The sequence below is a fragment of the Stenella coeruleoalba genome (genome assembly GCF_951394435.1).
Source record: "Stenella coeruleoalba genome assembly, chromosome: 14".
NCBI classification, from domain to species: domain Eukaryota; kingdom Metazoa; phylum Chordata; class Mammalia; order Artiodactyla; family Delphinidae; genus Stenella; species Stenella coeruleoalba.
In genome coordinates this window covers 22,386,596-22,405,335 of record NC_137160.1, presented here as the reverse complement: position 1 = coordinate 22,405,335, position 18,740 = coordinate 22,386,596, and the positions used below count along the sequence as shown (strand labels likewise).

The 18,740-nt window shown below is 40.4% G+C and overlaps 1 long non-coding RNA gene across 1 annotated transcript in view; it reads left to right on the top strand.

Moving 5' to 3' along the window:
- LOC307197492 overlaps positions 1-18,740 on the top strand; it is a 739,380-nt gene that overhangs the window by 199,967 nt on the left and 520,673 nt on the right. The window contains exon 4 of the long non-coding RNA XR_013831420.1: positions 11,568-11,765. This is a non-coding gene — a long non-coding RNA (uncharacterized lncRNA). The remainder of the gene's footprint in view (positions 1-11,567; positions 11,766-18,740) is intronic.

Below are 18,740 nucleotides of genomic sequence, written 5' to 3'. Positions count from 1 at the left end.
CGACAACTACCTATCAGAGAAACGGTAAAGTCAACCCCCCAGCTCCCCTCTGCCTAGAGAGATGACAAGAGCATCAAAATCACCTGGAAGGCTCGTTACACAGCAAATCACAGCATCCCACCCCCAGAGTTTCTGATTCCACCCGTCTGGGTAGAGCCAGAGATTTTGCATTTCCAATAAGCTCCCTGGTGATGCCCAGACTGGCAAGGGAGCCATCAAGCTGGAGATGTCCCTGTGGGGTGGGGTGGAGATGAGCCATCTACCATGAGATAAACTTTGGAAAAATCCTCTCTAGTTCAATCCTGCTTCTACTCCTCTTCTGACTTTGCTAGGGGGGTTGTCTGTCTCTTACTCTCTGTCATCAGCCAGCCCCCCTGCTTGTTACCCCAGCCCTGAACTCACAGGTCTCCAAGTCACCCTGTGCATTAGGAGTCTTGCCAGTAAAAATGCTGCTTTATTTTACCGAAACTCTTTCCATTCTCTAAAACGTACAGGATGACTCTGCATCACAGGCTCTTCGTCCCTCCTGAGAGCCACTGGATTGCTGGCTATCACCAGCTCAGAGAGTCACAGCCCAGGAACCAGCACCTCTTTCCTAGGGGAAGTTCATCCTGAATGTAGGGACTGGGGTTTAGTCACAGTCCCGCCCCCTGAAATTCAGAGGGATTATGCAAATGAGGCCCTTCAGCCTGCCGGGAGCATCTCAGAGTTCCCCCAGGCAAGTATGTAAATGAGACCAAAATAGTGACCCGGCTTACAAAAATAAAGTCAGAAGCAACTTTATTTATTCTGTGCTGCTTTTCTCCTCCTGCCTTCTTACCTCAGTCTCCCCGCCTGGAAAAGACACGTGCTTGGATTTCAGCACCAAGCATCTATAGTGACACTCACTCAGGCAGCTGCTAGTTAAGAATCATACTGTTTTTGTTCCCTACACTGTACTATACACAAAAAAACATATGTCAGTGGACTTTGAAAGCAGGCAGGAGGCCCGAAGCATCTAGCTTCAAATGGGAGAGGCAGAATGGAAAATCTGCACCCTCACTCATCGTAGAATTCCTAATGTGTGGTTTATCACCAAGGATGCTCTGCCTTTCAGACGCGATTCAAAGCAGACAACCTGAAATTAAAACGAAATAAATGACTGAAGGGCGTATCCTTTGCCTTTCCCGTGTGGAATTGGAGAGTTGGACCAGTGTCCCATAAAATTCCAAGATGAAAGAGAGGTAAAGAGCTGGGTGATGCTGGGCTGATTTACATATCTGCAGCCATCACTACAATTCAAGTACTATACACGGAGGAGCAGGCGTCTGCTTCCATAAGTATTCTTGGTCCTTTGTACATGCAGGGACACGAATCAGTGCATAAGGGCCCAACTATTCCACAGGCACTCTGTGAGGCTCTGTGCATCCAAAACTTATTCAATCTTTGAAACAACATCAAGGAAAGTTTTATTAGCTCCACCTTCCAGCAGAAGAAGCAGAAGCTTAGAGAGCTTGAGTAATTTACTCAGGATCACAGCTACTGAGCTGCAGAACCTGGACTTGAGGTCCTATAAGACCACAGGCCATTTGCTGCTGCCCCTGTGCTAGGCTGCCTTGGGTTGTTGCCTGGTTCCGTGATGTCTTTTCACCTTCCCAGTTGCCTTCTAGTTCCTTAAGCTGTCCTGGCCTCTCCCAGAATTCCTCAAATCTGCTTTCCTGCCCACTGCCTTTTCTTCTTCCTCTCTTGGGGCTCTCCTTATGAAATTGCAATTTGGGGTGCTTGTGCCTGCCCCATGGGGGTTTTCAGTACTGGGGACCAGTAGTAGAATAAAGAATGACCTGTGGAATAAGGTTTTAGCGGGGGTCAAGACAGGAAGGAATGCAGAGCCTACAATCTCCTTGGGCCAAGAATCTTGTCCTCCTCTGAGAGGAGGGAGGAGAAAAGTTGGAACAAAAGGAGAAAACATTGCTGGGAAAGGTGAGGAAAGAAGTTGGGGGCGTTCAGCGCCTCATGGCCTCTCTATTTTCTTCCGGTACTTAGAGGCACTCTATCCTGTGGTATCTCTTTTTAGGCCTCATTTCATTTGAATGTCTGCTTTCAGTCTGGACCAGTGCTTTGAGCAAGACAGGCTTTTGAGGACTCATTGCCACACTTCATGGAACCCTGGCTGCAAGTTCTGAGTTCTCAAGCTACGCTGTCTGAGAGGAGGAGGCCAGTCAGCTTCCCTCAGGGAATTTATAAAGAGACTTAGAGAAGCTGTATTTTAAAAGATCACACTACACTCCAACAAGTATACCTCACACTACCAGGAAGGGAGACAGCGTGTCCCGAGGATTAATGATCGTCTGTTAAGAACCAACTTTAAAAAAAATCAACCATTTTGCATAAAATATTTCTATATTAGAAATATTTCTAAACTAGGGCAGACAAAGAGAAATATTGTATGATATAATTTATATGTGGGATCTAAAAAAACAAACAAAAAACCCCTTGAACTCATGGATATAGAGGACAGATTGATGGTTGCCAGAGGTGGGAGAGTGGGAAAAATGGGTGAAGGGGGTCAAAAGATACAAATTTCCAGTTATAAAATAAATAAGTCATGGGAATGTAAGGTACAGCATGGTGACTGTAGTTAATAATACTGTATTTTGTATTTGAAAGCTGCTAAGAGAGTAGATCTTAAAAGTTCTCATCACAAAAAGAAGTTTTTGTACCTATACATGGTGACGAATGTTAACTAGACTTATTGTGGTGATTACTTCACAATATATACAAATATCTAATCATTACATTGTATACCTGAAACTAACATAATGCTATATTTAATTATACTTCAATAAAAATAACATACTGAAAGAATATATATGAATACTCGGTAACGTGAAGTGGAAAAAGCAGACAAATCTGTATGTATAATTGGATGCCAATCTGGTTTTTTAATAACTATAAAGGGAAAAAAGTGAAGGTAATCTAACTGTATATCAGTAGAATGAGTAAATAAATGAGGGCTTAGTGATGCAATGGAAAAAATATTTCTAAGCTGCATTGAACACTTCACTTTCTCTTGAAAGGAGCACAGTAAACATAAATGAACATTTTTCTTGTCCCTTTATAGGCCCAAATTTTCCTTATATCCATTAAAATCCCACTTTGCTGTGAGGTTGGAAGGATCTCTGGGGTATTAAACTTTCAGGGCTGCTGGGTCTTCCATTAAATGGCTCAGGGATATACAGTGGATATCCCTGCATATCAGTGGATATGCAGTGTCAGCTTTTTGTAGTTTTTCTATCTTTTCCCCATGGTCATGCTCTGTGTTGTGTGTAAATATGTGTATATGTGTGCGCAGATAGAGAAATCTATATAATGCATGTCGCTATGAATTTTAATGGCAAATTATTATACTTATGGTTTTTCTCAAAATTGTACATGCACTTCATGGCCTCCTTTTCTTACCATTCTTTAAGCATATACAGTCATAGATACAAAAATTTGAAAGATTGTTTATAGACTACTTGGTGAATGTGCAACTTTTTTATTGCTTTTCTTTTGGTACCAACATGTGGAGGCTGCCAGTTTTCTTTGAATAATACCAGGGCTTCATGTCAGTAATTGATTTTGTAATCAGTCCTTCTGGTAGCACTTTAAATTAATGTTCTCACATATGGATTTAACTGGAATTTAATAAGACAGCACAAAGTAAGTAAAAATCACATGATGATAAAAACATATTTACAGAAGATTAACCACCATGGAGATACAAATCTATTATGTGGAAGCCCCCATAAGTATTTTTAGAATGTTAAATCATATGTACACATTGTGTATTGCTTCAAGTAAGTCTAGATCTTTAGCTTTGTTTGTTATTCTCTCTTTTAAGTAAATATAGCTGTTTACTACAGTTTAACTCATTTTCATCTTCTACGATTGGTTCAGCAAAATTCAGAGTCAGGGAAAAAATATCCTCAACCTTAATGTAAAGCAGACTTTTTCATTCAGTAAGTCTGAAGTGGGACCTGAGAATTTGCATTTCTAACAAGTTTTGGGGTGATGCTCCTGGTCTGGGGACCACACACTGAGAAGCACTGATGTCAAGCTTTGTCTTGTTTTAAGATTAAAGGAAGACATTGGTTTCCTCTGCCCTAATTTAATGTCTGGTCTTAGCCCAAATCTGCAGTAACATTTTAAAGATGGCCACACATTCTTTGTTGCTGTCCCCATTGAGAGGTGGGTTGTTTCTCCTTCCCTTCAATCAGGACTAGTTCTTTGATTGTTTAATCAACAGAATGCAGAGGAAGTGATGCTTTAACAGGACAGGCAACTTCTATTTCCTCCCTCTTGGGCCGTGCTACATCATCTGCGAGTTAGCCCAAGCAGTGACCTCCACATGGGCAAGAGTCAACGCCACTAGCCAACAGCTTTGGCTGAGCTCCCAGGCTACAATGAGAACCAACTAGCCAACCACGTTAGGGAGCCATCCTGGAAGTGGAGCTGCCTCCGTTTACCCATCATGGAGCAGAGGCAAGCCATCGCTTCTGAGCCCTGCCCAAATTGCAAAACCAGAGTAAATAGATTGTTGTCGGTGATGGCTTATTTTACAGCAGTAGATAACCAAAATCTACCTGCCTATAAGTTGATAGGGGTCCATCAGGCTTTCAAAATAAGTTAGGCATCGATTTTGACTTTCCCCTTCAGGGTATGTGTCGTAACATCTGAAGAACAATGTCAACCAAATGAATCGTGAATGGGCAAATGTCCATTTCAGAATTTTACTTTTCCATTTTGCCAGTCCTCTTAGACAGAGTTTGACTTTCTGCGGGGGCAAAATAAGTAACTGTCAATGAGGACATCATTTCAGGGTGTGGGGAAAGTCCTTCCATCCCTTAGCATATGACCCTGGGGGTCATTGACGCCTGTATTTCCGTAATTATGACTCAATTCCTTTGCCTTAAACAAATGAGGCTTTACTATTAAAATGCAAGAAACAATGGATGATTTAACTCCGTAGGGCTTAGTGGCCATTTACAGCTTAAAATCAGTGATCTATTCCTCATGCCTAAGAGTGGGCATATCCAGTTTCTTCACAGTGGACAGGTGTGGTTTCCATTACCACAGTCAGCAGCCTTGTGCGTATTTGTGTAAGTTTCCTTTTTAAGTATAGAAGCAAAGTCACCATTCTCATACCTGTAGCAGATTCCATTCTTAGAAGAAGCAATGAAGTTGAAAACAGATTTACTCGTGGAATAAAGGTCATACTTGGAAGATTTACGTTATTGCTCAAGAAACTTATATCTAACTTTTAAAATGTATGTCCATACACACTATTCTTAGCAATGATTACTTTTGTAGGTACAGTCTATAGTTTATTCAATGTCAATAATTTGTTCAAATAGACAATGGAGTATCAGTTTCAGTGTGATCTTTCCATCAGGAAAATAATAAATTGTGCTTTGGAATATGTTCCTACTATACTTTTATTTTAACCACCAGAAAGCAAAGCAGTATTCTTATAATAAGGGATTCAACTCAGTTCAACAAATTATTGCCCAGAATACCCATTGTGTGTTAGACACTCTGCTGTGCACTGCAGGGAATTGAGTGATCTCAGTGATTTCAATGAAGTCTATTTGGAGTAATAAAAACAGAATAAAAATGGCTTCAATCCTAGGCAGACTACTGGCAGATCAGAAAAGAAGTGCAAAGTTTTCAAAGGAATAACTACTAAAATCTAGCTGGGGAGACAGAGAACACTTCTTAAAGGCTCAGGGTAAGTGAAACAATAAAAACAAGACTCCCTTCTACTAATATAGCAATTTATACCTTATAAAACAGTTTTACAGGTAATTATCTTATTTGATTCTTGCAATATGTAGGGCAGTAATTCTCAAAGTATGTTCCCCTGACTAACAAACCATGAATATCTCCTGGGAGCTTGTTAGAAATGCAAATTCTCAGGTCCCACTTAAGACCTACTCAATCAGAAATTTGGGGGATGGGACCCACCCAGCAATCTGTGTTTTCACAGGCCCTCCTCCTGATTCTAATGCCTGCTAAAGTTTGAGAACAAGTGATGTAGGGCTCTTTTAACTTCACTAGGTCCTTTTGATTTCACATGTGATAGGATTAAGAATTACCGAAATTGGATTTTGCCAAGTTTCTAGAACTATACCAGGAGATGCAATTCCAAAGTTATTTCAGGTTGAATCTTTGTTTTTCTTTTGAATTGTATCTTGAAGAATGGGTAGGATTTTCACAGGTGAATATGGTTGAATATTAGGGGTATGGAGGAAGCTGGGGTTATTTTGACTGGATGGAAAATTATCTTTGAGATCTTGAAAGACGTAGTTTAGGAAACTTTGACTTTTAGGTTGTTTTCCCCAAGAAATACGTCTGTGGGTGTTTATTTTGTTCTGAATTTCTTATATAAATACAGAGTTTAAAAAATCATATCCTAATTCTTTCTGTTGCTTTTGGGTTGGAATTCATTTCCTCCACATGTGTTTGAGTGTTTGCAGGCCTTATGCTTCTTCTTCTTTTTCTTTAAGAACCTGGGACTAATCCTATTTCTTCCTTTACTTCAAAGGAGGACACATTTTTTTATTTGTAAATTACTCATAATAAGGAATCAGAAGCTCTTGATAAGCTCCATCACAAGCAAGGATTTTATGCCCTTGGTCTTCAATTAGTAGAAATTAGACTGGGCCAATTATAAGCTGATGGCAGCAGGCATCACTGATACCCAGGGGAGATATTCCACTGTTCCTCACTGCATCTCAAACACTGAGACTCTTCTGGGATGTCCTGAGGACTGACCCACCTCCTCAACTTGAGGTTTTGATAACTCAGACAAAGATTCTTTAAGGTAGAGACTTAAAAAAGGAAATTAACCTTTGGTCACTTTACTGGAGCACTATTAATACGGGATAAAATGTGTCCTGATTTAAATTTTCAACTTGACAGTTGCACGTTGATTTTGGCTTTTATCAATTATTTTAATACATTTTTAATTTTGCTTTATTTTATTCATGTTTTTTAAACATATAGTAAAATTAACTCCTTGTGGTATACAGTTATACAAATCTTGACAGATGTGTACAGTTGTGTAACCACCTCCACAATCATAATACAGAACAGCTCCATCACCTCAAATGTTCCCTCACTCTATCCCTTTGTAATCAACCCCTTGCACCATTCCCAACCCCTGGGAACCAGGATTTTTTTCTTTTTTCTCAGAGGACTCTCTTTTTTTATATAAATGGATGCTACACTGCCTTTGCATAGTACTTTTACTTTGTGTAAGTATAATTCAACGCATGTAATTGTCATGTTACAAAGCTCTGGCCACTGTAGTAGCCCTGACTCAGTGTTGCAATAAAAAGAATACAGAGCAACAATCAAAAATGCTTTTAATATAACCCAAATTCTTAACTTGCAACTCTTGAACACTTGAAAGGAGACTAGATCCTAGAAAAACTTCTCTACAGTCTTTCTCCTCCTCCCTCCCACACTAGAGCTCTTCCAGCTGTTTATAAACTGTTTCTGACTCAACGTTGCATATGGATCTGGAACTACTCATTCATCATGTCCCCTTCTGAAACGGCATTTATAGAGCGAACACTGAGTGGCGAGGTACCACATGCCTTAGGATTTGGGGACTTTTTATGTCTTTTTTAAAAATAAAATTATTTATGTATTATTATTATTTTTTTGCCTAAGTGGGTTTTTTTTTTAAATTGAAGTATAGTTAATTTACAATATTGTGTTAGTTTCAGGTATACAGCAAAGCGATTCGGTTACATTTTTTGATTCTGTTACATTATAGTTTATTACAGTATATGTACCACATCTTCTTTATCCATTTGTCTGTTGATGGACACTTTTTGTTCCTATAATTTTTCCTATTCCAGATGGTCTTATAAGTGGAATCACGTAGAATGTAGCCTTTTGATTTTGGCTTCTTTCACTAACATAATGCATTTGAAATTCATCTGTGTTGCTATATGATCAATAGTTTATTTCTTTTTTGTTGCCAAGTAATAGTCCATTGTATGGATGTAGCACAGTTTGTTTATCCGTTCATGAATTTTTGGATGTTTGGTCATTTCAGTTTTTGACAATCATACGGTTTTTTTTTGTGTGTGTACAGTTTTTATGTGAACATAAATTTTCGTTATTCTTAGGTAAGTACCTGAGAGTGAGATTACTGGGTCATATGGTAAGCGTATACTTAGCTCTATAAAAACGGCCAGTCTTCCAAAGAGATGTACCATTTTGCATTCCCACTAGCGATGTATGAGAGTTCCTAATGCCCTACGTCCTTGTCAGCATTTGGTGTTGTCATTAATGTTAAAAAAATAGATATTCTAAAAAAGGCATGGTGGTATTTTATTGTGTTTTTTAAAAATTGAAGTATAGTTGATTTACAATATTGTGTTAGTTTCAGGTGTACATTATAGTGATTCAATATTTTTGCACATCATACTTCAGTATAGGTTATCACAAGATAATGGGCATAATTCCCTGTGCTATACAGTAAATATTTGTTGCTTACCTATCTTATATGTAGTGGTTTATATCTGTTACTCTCATGCTCCTTATTTGTCCCTCTCCCCTTTGGTAACCACAAGTTTGTTTTCTTTACCTGTAAGTCTGTTTCTCTTTTTTATATAAATTCCACATATAAATGATATCATATAAGCATAATAAGCATAATATTCTAAGCATAATATTCTCTAGGTCCATACACATTGCTGTAAATGGCAGTATTTCATTCTTTTTTATGGCCAAGTAACATTCCATTATATATACACACACACACACACACACACACACACACACACACATATAGATATGTGTATATATATGCATATCTTCTTAATCCAATTGACGGTTGATGGGCACTTGGGTTCCTTCCATATCTTGGCTCTGGTAAATAGTGCTGCTATGAACATTGGGGTGCATGTATCTTTTCAAATTGGTGTTTTCGTTTTTGCTGGATATATACCCAGGAATGGAATTGCTGGGTCATATAGTAGTTCCATGTTTAGTTTTTTAAGGAATCTCCATACTGTTTTTCATAGTGGCTACAGCAACGTACATTCCCACTAACAGTGTACGAGGTTGCCCTTTTCTCCACATCCTCTCAACACTTGCTATTTGTAGACTTTTTGATGATATAGCCATTCTGACGGGTGTGATGTAACTTGCATTTCTCTAATAATTTGGGATGTTGAGCATCTTTTCATGTGCCTGTTGGCCATCTGTATGCCTTCTTTGGAAAAATGTTTATTCAAGTCTTCTGCCCAGCTTTTGATTGGATTGTTTGTTTTTTTGACATTGACTTGTATATTTTGGATATTAACTCCTTGTAGGTCACACCATTTGCAAATATTTTCTCTCATTCCATAGGTGGTCTTTTCATTTTGTTGATGGTTTCCTTTGCTGTACAAAAGCTTTTAAGTTCAATTAGGTCCCATTTTTAAAAATTTATTTATTTTATGTATTTATTTTTGGCTGCATTGGGTCTTCGTTGCTGCGTGTAGGCTTTCTCTAGTTGCGGCAAGTGGGGGCTACTCTTCGTTGCAGTGCATGGGCTTCTCACTACGGTGGCTTCTCTTGTTGCGGAGCACGGGCTCTAGGTGTGTGGGCTTCAGTAGTTGTAGCACACGGGCTCAGTAGCTGTGGCTCATGGGCTCTAGAGCGCAGGCTCAGTAGTTGTGGTGCACGGGCTTAGTTGCTCTGCGGCATGTGGGATCTTCCCGGACCAGGGCTTGCACCTGTGTCCTCTGCATTGGCAGGCGGATTCTTAACCATTGTGCCACCAGGGAAGCCCTAGTTAGGTCCCATTTTTAAGTTTTTGCTTTTATTTCTTTTGCCTTGGGAGACTGATCCAATAAAATATTGCTACAATTTATGTCAAAGAGTGTTTTGCCTAAGTTCTCTTCTAGGAGTTTTATGGTTTCTGGTCTTACATTTAGGTCTTTAAACCATTTTAAGTTTGTTCATTATGGTTTTGATTTGCATTTCTCTAATTACTAATGATGTTGAGTATCTTTTTATGTACTTATTTGCCATTTGTATTTCTTCTTTGGTGATCTAACTGTTCAAATCCTTTGCCCAATTTTGTTTTTGTATTATTGAGTTTTGAGAGGTCTTTATATATTCTGGACACATGCATGCCCTTTTCAGAGATGTGTTTTGCAAATAGTTTTGGCAGATATATGAAGACTTAATACTTTACTTTCTCTTTGCTCTGTGATATGATGCAAACCTCATTGTCTAGTCCTGAGTTGCAGTACTGTTGTGTCACCTGGTGTCTGCATCATGAGATGGTCTCCAAGAAGCCAATTCTCTCCCTGTGGTCCTGTAGGGAGGAATTTGCATTCAGGTTGAAGCCAGGAATACAAGCTTCCAGAAATGTTATGCAAAGTGGTTGCAGTTAGACTGGGGAAATAGAAAGGCTGGAACTAAGGGGAAACTCCTGAGCATATTAAGAAGTTGTTTGACATCATCCATTTGTGGGCCAGTTCTTATATGTTATCAATTGGTAGAATTTCTAGAATTTCTCATTTGGGGTTATATATAATGATACAACAATAATTATATTTGTATATATACCAGTGACTATATTAACCTCCCCAAACTGTCATTGCATAGACAGTATTGGTCTATTGTCTTATCTTCAATCACTGTAATTTAGAATTTTAGATTTTAATAATCTTATGGCCTGAATCTCACAATATTTATTCATATGTAAAGATACTGATGGTGATGTGGAATAAGACTGAACAGTGAACAGTGGCTTCCTTGTGAACAGTAAACTTCTTTTTTTTTATAGGACAATTTATATAACTGTCTCCCTTGGCCATACCTCTGCTTGAATAGTGTTTAATCAGATCTGGCTTGGATATAACTGGAGTAAGGCTGCAAAGTGTTGCTATCAATAGCTGCAGTAAACAACAAGCCTCAATGCTCGAAAGGTCTTATTGGTTCTTCCCCAGCTAATCTCAGTTGTACTGATGCTTTCAACCCAGTCCATTAGCCAACTCTCACTGAGGCTGGCACTAAAAGAGCAATGGGTATGGCGCCACCTGCTGGTCATTTCTGCCCTATGCCTGGGTGTGCTCCCTGGGCATCTTCAGGTTCCTTCAACTCAGTCTTTAACCCAGTCTTTGTCATGTTTATATGACTGGACTTTTTGGTGTGTGTGTTTCTTGGAGTAGCGTCTTGCCCTCAAATGAAGGTAGGTGGAGACTGAACATGCTGTGTAGCTCTTATCAGCCCCCTCTCCCATGGCTAGTTCTTGCACCGCATGCCTTCTGTTACTGGTTTGGATTTTGCCATTCTATCTCCACTCTGGGGGCTGCAGAAGGGTCTTTATTCAGAGCGTAGAGCCCTCCCTTCATCTGAGGTCTGCCACACTTGGAAGTTAGTATCTATACGTTAGTGTTTGACCAATGTCTTTCTCCTCCATGGATCAAAGTGTTGATGTTTTCCTCTCTGAAGCATTGCCAAGAGCAAATCACTTACCACTGAAACAAGAGGATATTTATTACATTTAACCAAAGGATAAAATGTTTCCACAGGGATATTTTATACATCAGCAAAAGTGCCGTCCCAGCTGTGGCTAAGTCAGCAGCTATCATTACCTCCCAGGCCATCCCTTCTTCTATCACGGCTCTACAGTGACGGGGGGTCCAGAACATGACCACGAAAGGGCAGTCAGACGCCACATGCTTCTGCTGAGCTGACCTCTTGAAAGTCCAGACAATTTCCTCATGCAGGTAAGTTTTATGGCTTCTGCTGCCACTCAAACTGACTCTCGGTCATTTAGTTATTGGTCATTCTTAGCATATGACCCACATATTGCTTAAATCATTAGAAAGCAAAGAGGGAGTAATAAGGTCAGATATTGGTTGTATTTCAGACACCAAGTAAAATCTGGGATTATTGCAGGCATGGAGTTCCAAAACAAGTATGATTATTGGTGTCATCCAAAGATCCGGGCATTTTATTCCATTTTAAAAAAACCTTTGATTGACACTCTTCCACAATTTCTGCCTCTTTGAGAGCCAGATTCATTTTTCTGTTTTCAAAATCCTACTTAGTACCCTAAAGGATATAGTGGATATATCCAGTTAGGTATGCAGAATGGAAGAACGTATGTATGTGCCTGTGCATGTGTGTGTTACATGTGAGAAAGAACCCTTGCAATCTGTTACAGGATCTTAAGGCATAGTCTTGTTACTGTCTAGGGAATCATGTTACCCTGCAGTCTTCCTCCGGGTCCTCATTGGATACAGCTATTGGCTGAATTTGAGCTCAGATGGCCAGACTGGTGTGCATACCCTGATATGGACCACTCACTGACCACGCCCATGACAGTAAGCTGGAACTGGGCTGGTGGTCCCAGTGCTGCTCTTCCTGCATTCTCTTCTTTCTCTATAAGCCTGTGTTGCAAAGGTACTGGCAGGCCTCACAACTGGAGATAGAGCCAATCAAATAATTGTTTAGCATCACGAAGGCGTCATGCCTATAATCGACTTAACTGTCATCCATTTGATTGTCTATTATGACATTCCTGAGATCACGGGTAACAAAGGTTATTTTGAAGCCTGTTTTGAGTTCCATTTCCTTTCCTTCATACCTTCCTCCTTATCCCTTTCTTCTGGAGATAGATAGATAGATAGATAGATAGATGATAGATAGATAGATGATAGATAGATACATAGATAGATGATAGATAGATAGATGATAGATAGATAGATAGATGATTGATAGATGATAGATAGATAGATAGACGATAGATAGATGATAGATAGACAAAGTAGCACTAGAGCCAAAAAAACTGAAAATGCTTGCAAAGCACATTTTTTTTCTCATTTAAAATGAGAGTAGATTTAATGAAGCCCCTGGACAAATTTAGAGATTCACTACTTTATTCAATAGAAGAATAACAATGAGCAAAATGGCTCTGCTCTTTAGGTGCTAAAATATCTGGGCATATTTGTGAAATAGGAAGACGGACAGAGTCTTTCTACTTTTCATTCTGAAATTAGATGAAAGCCAAGTAAGACAGGGGACTTAGGGTGGCTTGTTACTTTTATCATGGTTCTACATCAATGTCACCAGAGTTTCTAGTTAAACATTCAATTTCTCTGGCTTCTCCCCTAAAGATTTGGGGCTGAAGATCAAAAATCTGTTTGTGTTTTTTTTTCTTTTAAACCAGTGCCCCAAGATGATTCTTAGGGTCTGTCAAATTAGGGAAACACTGTCCTAAAGGAATCAGGCCTGAATCTTCCAGAGTCATGGTTTGTCAAGTTGGAAGGATGATGGGTGTCATCACTTCCTTCATTTTTCAGACACAGATGCTGGGATACAGGGAACACCTGGGCCTAACTCAGATCATCCTGCTTATCGGCTGGATGAATCCGGATTATCAGACTCCTGGCGAGGTGTTGGGTATTGTTTCTGCCTGACCACTTTTCCTACCTGAAGACCACCTGGATAGGCCCACATGCTCTGTACCTTCATGGAAACTGGAGGAGGACCAACAGTGATGTTTTACTCTGAGATAACTTTCCTTGGCAGTAATATCCAACAGGCGGATTGGGAATGTTCTGCACCTAACCAGTACAATCCCACCTTGAGGGCTGTGTATGCCTGCACCCAGAGAGAGGTGGTGCTGGTAATGTTCAGTCCTGGCCACATCTTTCTATCAAGGGCCTCTCTCCTTTATGTTTGCATTGAGACTATTAGTTCAATTTAGATTGTGAGTCTATTGGGAAAAAACTATAGCTGATTTTGTGCTCTGTACACAGCCAAGGATGGGGTTCTCAGGATATGGAGAAAATGATACAAATTAGCTTTTTCTATTCTTTTGACATCTTAACAGTGGCTTTAACAGAGTTAAAACAAAAAGTTAAGAGTTAACAGAATTAAGTTAAAAAAGTGTTTTTTGACAGAGTTTCTGGTATCTGCAAATTATTGCAGGGATATCCAGTATCTTTAATGAAGTAGCTCATGTACCTTAAGTGTGTGTATAAAAATAAGGGAAAAGATAATTTACTGTTTGTGGAAAAATCTATTTATGTTTTTTGAATACACATATGTATTGCACACATGGTATAAGCATCAAGTAATGAAGCTATTCATTCATTTATTTTTAACAAATGAACCTAAGTTTCCATCCCCTTCAAAGATGTATTCTTGGAAGGTAACTTGTAGGTCATACTTAAAAAAACAAAAAACAACAACAACAAAAAACCTACCCCATTTTTAATTCCAAACTCTGTAATCCTACATGACCATTTTGCTACTCAAAATCGAGGTGACTTTTGAAAGGGTTCCAAGAATCAGATTTGTCTCAGAACATACGGGTTTAAAACACTAAAATACATGTTACATATATTGGGGAAGTAATATTCTGTCAGTCAGCTCAGGCTTTCATAAAAAGACAGGGTGGCTTACACAACAGAAGTTTATTTCTGACAGTTCTGAAGGCTGAGAAGTTCAAGATGAAGACACTTACAAATCTGGCGTCTGGTGAGGGCACTCTTCCTGGTTTGCAGATGGCTGTCTTCTCATATCCTCATGCGGTGAAGAGAAAGAGCATCTCTCTCATGTCTTTTCTTGTAAGAGCACTAAGCCCATTCATAAGGACCCTACCCTCATGACCTAATCACCTCCCAAAGGCCTTACCTCCTAATACCATCACACTGGGCATTAGAGGGGGGACATAAACATTCAGTCCTCAGCAAATACCATCCTGCCAACAGAAGACCCCTCTGTAAGAATGTAAGAGAGAAACTTCCCAAGGAAGCGTTATCGGATATGCATGCATGTAAGGCAGCACAGAAGTGACTATGAAGCCTGGACAGAAATGCTCACACATTTATACAGTAATTAGAAGAAAGAATAATTAAAACATCTCAACTCTATGAGAGGCAAACAAATGCACCTTGTGATCATCTCCTATGTACCTCATGAGAGACCTTGTTAATTCTGGAGGTATGAGCTTACAGTTTTGAGAGTCAGAAGACCTGTAACCTTGCTTTGTAAAATCAAAAGTTCTGTGCCCTCTTAGGTTTTAAGGAGAGACCCTAAAGAGGTGAGGGCAGGAAGATAGCCACACCCCTCCTCAAAAGAAATTCCACTGTACACTCACACACACCTGCCCTAGCCAATCCCCTAAGTAATGTTCTAGCTGTAATTTGAGCAATGATTAGAAAATTGGGAGAAGTATGTTAACTGCTAGGGTGATTATTTTCAAAAACACTAATTTGATGAAAAAGTATTGGCATGTTTACTTAAAAAAAATAAGCCCCAGTCACAGTTTGCATGGGGGTTGAATCGCCAACTATGAAAGCTCATTTAGAAAGTCATTTTGCTGGGACTTCCCTGGTGGCACAGCAGTTAAGACTTCATGCTCCCAATGCAGGGGGCCTGGGTTCGATCCCTGGCCAGGGAACTAGATCCCACATGCATGCTGCAACTAAGAGCTCGCATGCCACACCTAAGGAGCCCGCCTGCCACAACTAAGGAGCCAGTGAGCCTCAACTAAGGCGCCTGCCTGCTGCAAACAAGACCCAGCACAACTAACTAACTAAATAAATAAAAACATCTTCCCAGCAATCAACAAAAAAAAAAAAGTCATTTTGCTGAGTCACTTGTCCTGTGAAAACCTGAAGGAGGAGGTAATTAAGAAGTAGGGGTTGGAGATGCTGAGAGCAGACGACTTGATTTGCTCACAGAAAGGAGACCCAAGTGAGGAGGGGCCATGGAGGCCCTGAGCTGCAGAGCTGCCTGAGTGCCATCTGGGTTGTCTTAGAGACAGGGAGGAGGGGGACACATCTCCAACACTGAGGAAGTGGTCCTCCAGTTTTGCAATGCTGTGACTTTGATTACTGAACAACTGAATGTAAGCTGTAAGGTAAAGTACCAAAGCCAGAGAAAACAGAGGCGGTAGAGAATTAGCCAACGGATAGTGAAGACTAAATTTCTGTCCTAGGTAAAAAGTGATTTAGGAGGCAGACTTGTTGCATGAATTATTGTTCTTGAATCTATCCAGCTTTTTAGACCAGCTCTATCCAGTAGAATTTTCTGCAAAGCTGGAGATGTTTTATATCTGTGCTGTCCAATATGGTGACCATTAGCCACATGTGGTTCTTGAGTTCCCAAAATGTGTTACTGAGACTAAGGAATTGAAGTTTTAATTTTAATTAATTTTAATTTAAACAGCCACACAGGCTCAGGGACTACCATACTGAATAGTACTTTAGTAAAGAACTCATTACTTCTATAGCACTTGGAAAGGGCACATGTTTTTTTTCTTAAAAGTGAACTTTGCTGCTTTGTTTTCTTCTCTTACACAGCAAAGTTGTGTAATTGACATATAGCACTGTGTTAGTTCCAGGTACACAACATAGTGATTCAGTATTTCTATACATTACAAAATGATCACCATGATAAATCTAGTTACCATCTGTCACCAAAGCTATTACAATATTATTGATTATATTCCCCATGCTGTACATTTTATCCCCGTGACTTATTATATAACTGGAAGTTTGTACCTCTTAATCTCCCTCACCTACTTCGTTTATCCTCCCTCTTCCCTCCCCTCTGGCAACCCCTTGTTTGTCCCCTGTATCTATGAGTCTGTTTTTGTTTGTTTTGTTTTTTAGATTCCACATATAAGTGAAATCATACGGTATTTGTCTTTCCCTGTATGAGTTTTCATTTAGGGTAATACCCTCTAGGTCCATCCGTGTTGTTGCACGTGGCAAGTGTTCATTTGTTTTATGGCTGAGTAATATTCCATTGTGTGTATGTGTGTGTGTATATATACATTACATACATATATATATAATATATATATATATCTTACATCTTCTTTATCCATTTGTAACAGGGAAGAGCCAAATCTGACTACATGTTGGATCTGTGTTTCTTTTCCTTTAACCTTTGCTTCTCATTGCTTTGGTTCACTGAAAGGATACTGCATATACATAACTGCCTGCCTTGGGGAACCCTGCCCCTCTGCCTGAATGTTAAACCAAAGTGCCTTTGTTCAGGGAAACATCCGGACCCTGTCCACATATGGATGGCTTCAAGAAAGAAGAAATTAACACATCCCCTCCCTGAGGCCGGTCATTTCAGGGGATATTTGCAAAACTTAGGGCTTGTTTACTTTACTTCCTCATCTCCTCCTCCTCTGCGCTATAAAAGAAACCGGCATCCAAACCGATGAGATGGTTACTTTGAGACTGTAGTCTGCCATCTTCTGGGTCTGCCATCTTCTCGGTCTGAATAAAGTCGTGTTCTTTGCCTCAACCCCTCGTCTCGGATTTATTGGCCTGTCTTGTGGCGAGCAGAGCAAGATTGGACTCGGTAACACATTCATCTATTGACGGACATTTAGCTTCTTTCTGTATCTTGGCTTTTGTAAGTAATGCTGCAGTGAACATAGGGGTACATATATCTTTTTGACTGTTTTTTCTTCATTAAAACGCCCAGAAGTGGAGTTGCTGGATCGTATGGTAGTTCTATTTTTAATTTTTCAAGGAACCTCCATACTGTTTTCCATAGTAGCTGTTCCAGTTTACATTCCCAGCAACAGTACACACAGCCATATTTCTTACTGAGAACATAGAAAGTATGAGTGTTTTACCTTTTTCTTTTCTTTTTGTTTGTTCCCTGTGTTTGCAGCATTAATTACAGGCTGTAAAGTAAGTCTTATCCTCCAGGAGGGTATTGAGCCCAACTGCCCAGTGGTCCCAGTGAAATGCCCAAGGTCGTGAGGCCCCTCCACAAGACCACCAGAGTCGAGAGTCAAAGCCAAACGGCAAGGGTCATTTATTGCAGGTTCGAACCTGGACCTCCGCGCACTCGTTGCCGGTGACGCTAAGAGGTCCTGGCGGAGTTTAGTACAGCTCTTTTATAGACAGGTACAAACAAGTTCGGGACGTTCTGCGGGGCTTTCCAGGGGTGGGGAGTACTGATTGGTTGATTTTTGAACAAAGACACTAGTCGCCGTCTGATTGGTTGGACGGTTGCAGGTTGACTTTTGAACAAAGACACTAGTCGCCGTCTGATTGGTTGGACGGTTGCAGGTTGACTTTTGAACAAAGACACTAGTCGCCGTCTGATTGGTTGGACGGTTGCAGGTTGACTTTTGAACAAAGACACTAGTCGCCGTCTGATTGGTTGGACGGTTGCAGGTTGACTTTTGAGCAAAGACACTAGTCGCCGTCTGATTGGTTGGACGGTTGCGGGGGGGGGGGGTCAGCAAGCGTAATTACAGAAGTGAGAGCGGCTAGTTAAGTTTCGGTTTCCTGAGGTTTCGTTTCTCAGTTGGAAATACTTAAGACGGGACCATGGTCACAAAAAGAAATAGTGCAAACAGGAAGACTGATGCAACCCTAGCAGTGCTGCGGCCTCCACCAGCCCAACGGCAGGGCGGCGGGAGGCTGTGCGCCTAACTTCAGGCGGCGCTCCCAAATGTGGCAAGCCCAGCGCCGCGCCCTGGAATGGCCCTTTTTCGGCCCTTCTCCTCCGGGAGGAACAGAAAAGAAACTCCAGGAAAGGCACAAATTGAATGCAGGGCGTCAACTCAGTCCTATTCCCACCAAAGTAGAACATAGCCCCCTCACCAGGTAGTGCCACTTCAGGACTCGATGGTCCCCACCCTGACCAAGAGCTGTGAGAGCAGACACATCATACCTGAGAAAGAAATCAACAGGGCTCCTTTGCGCCGG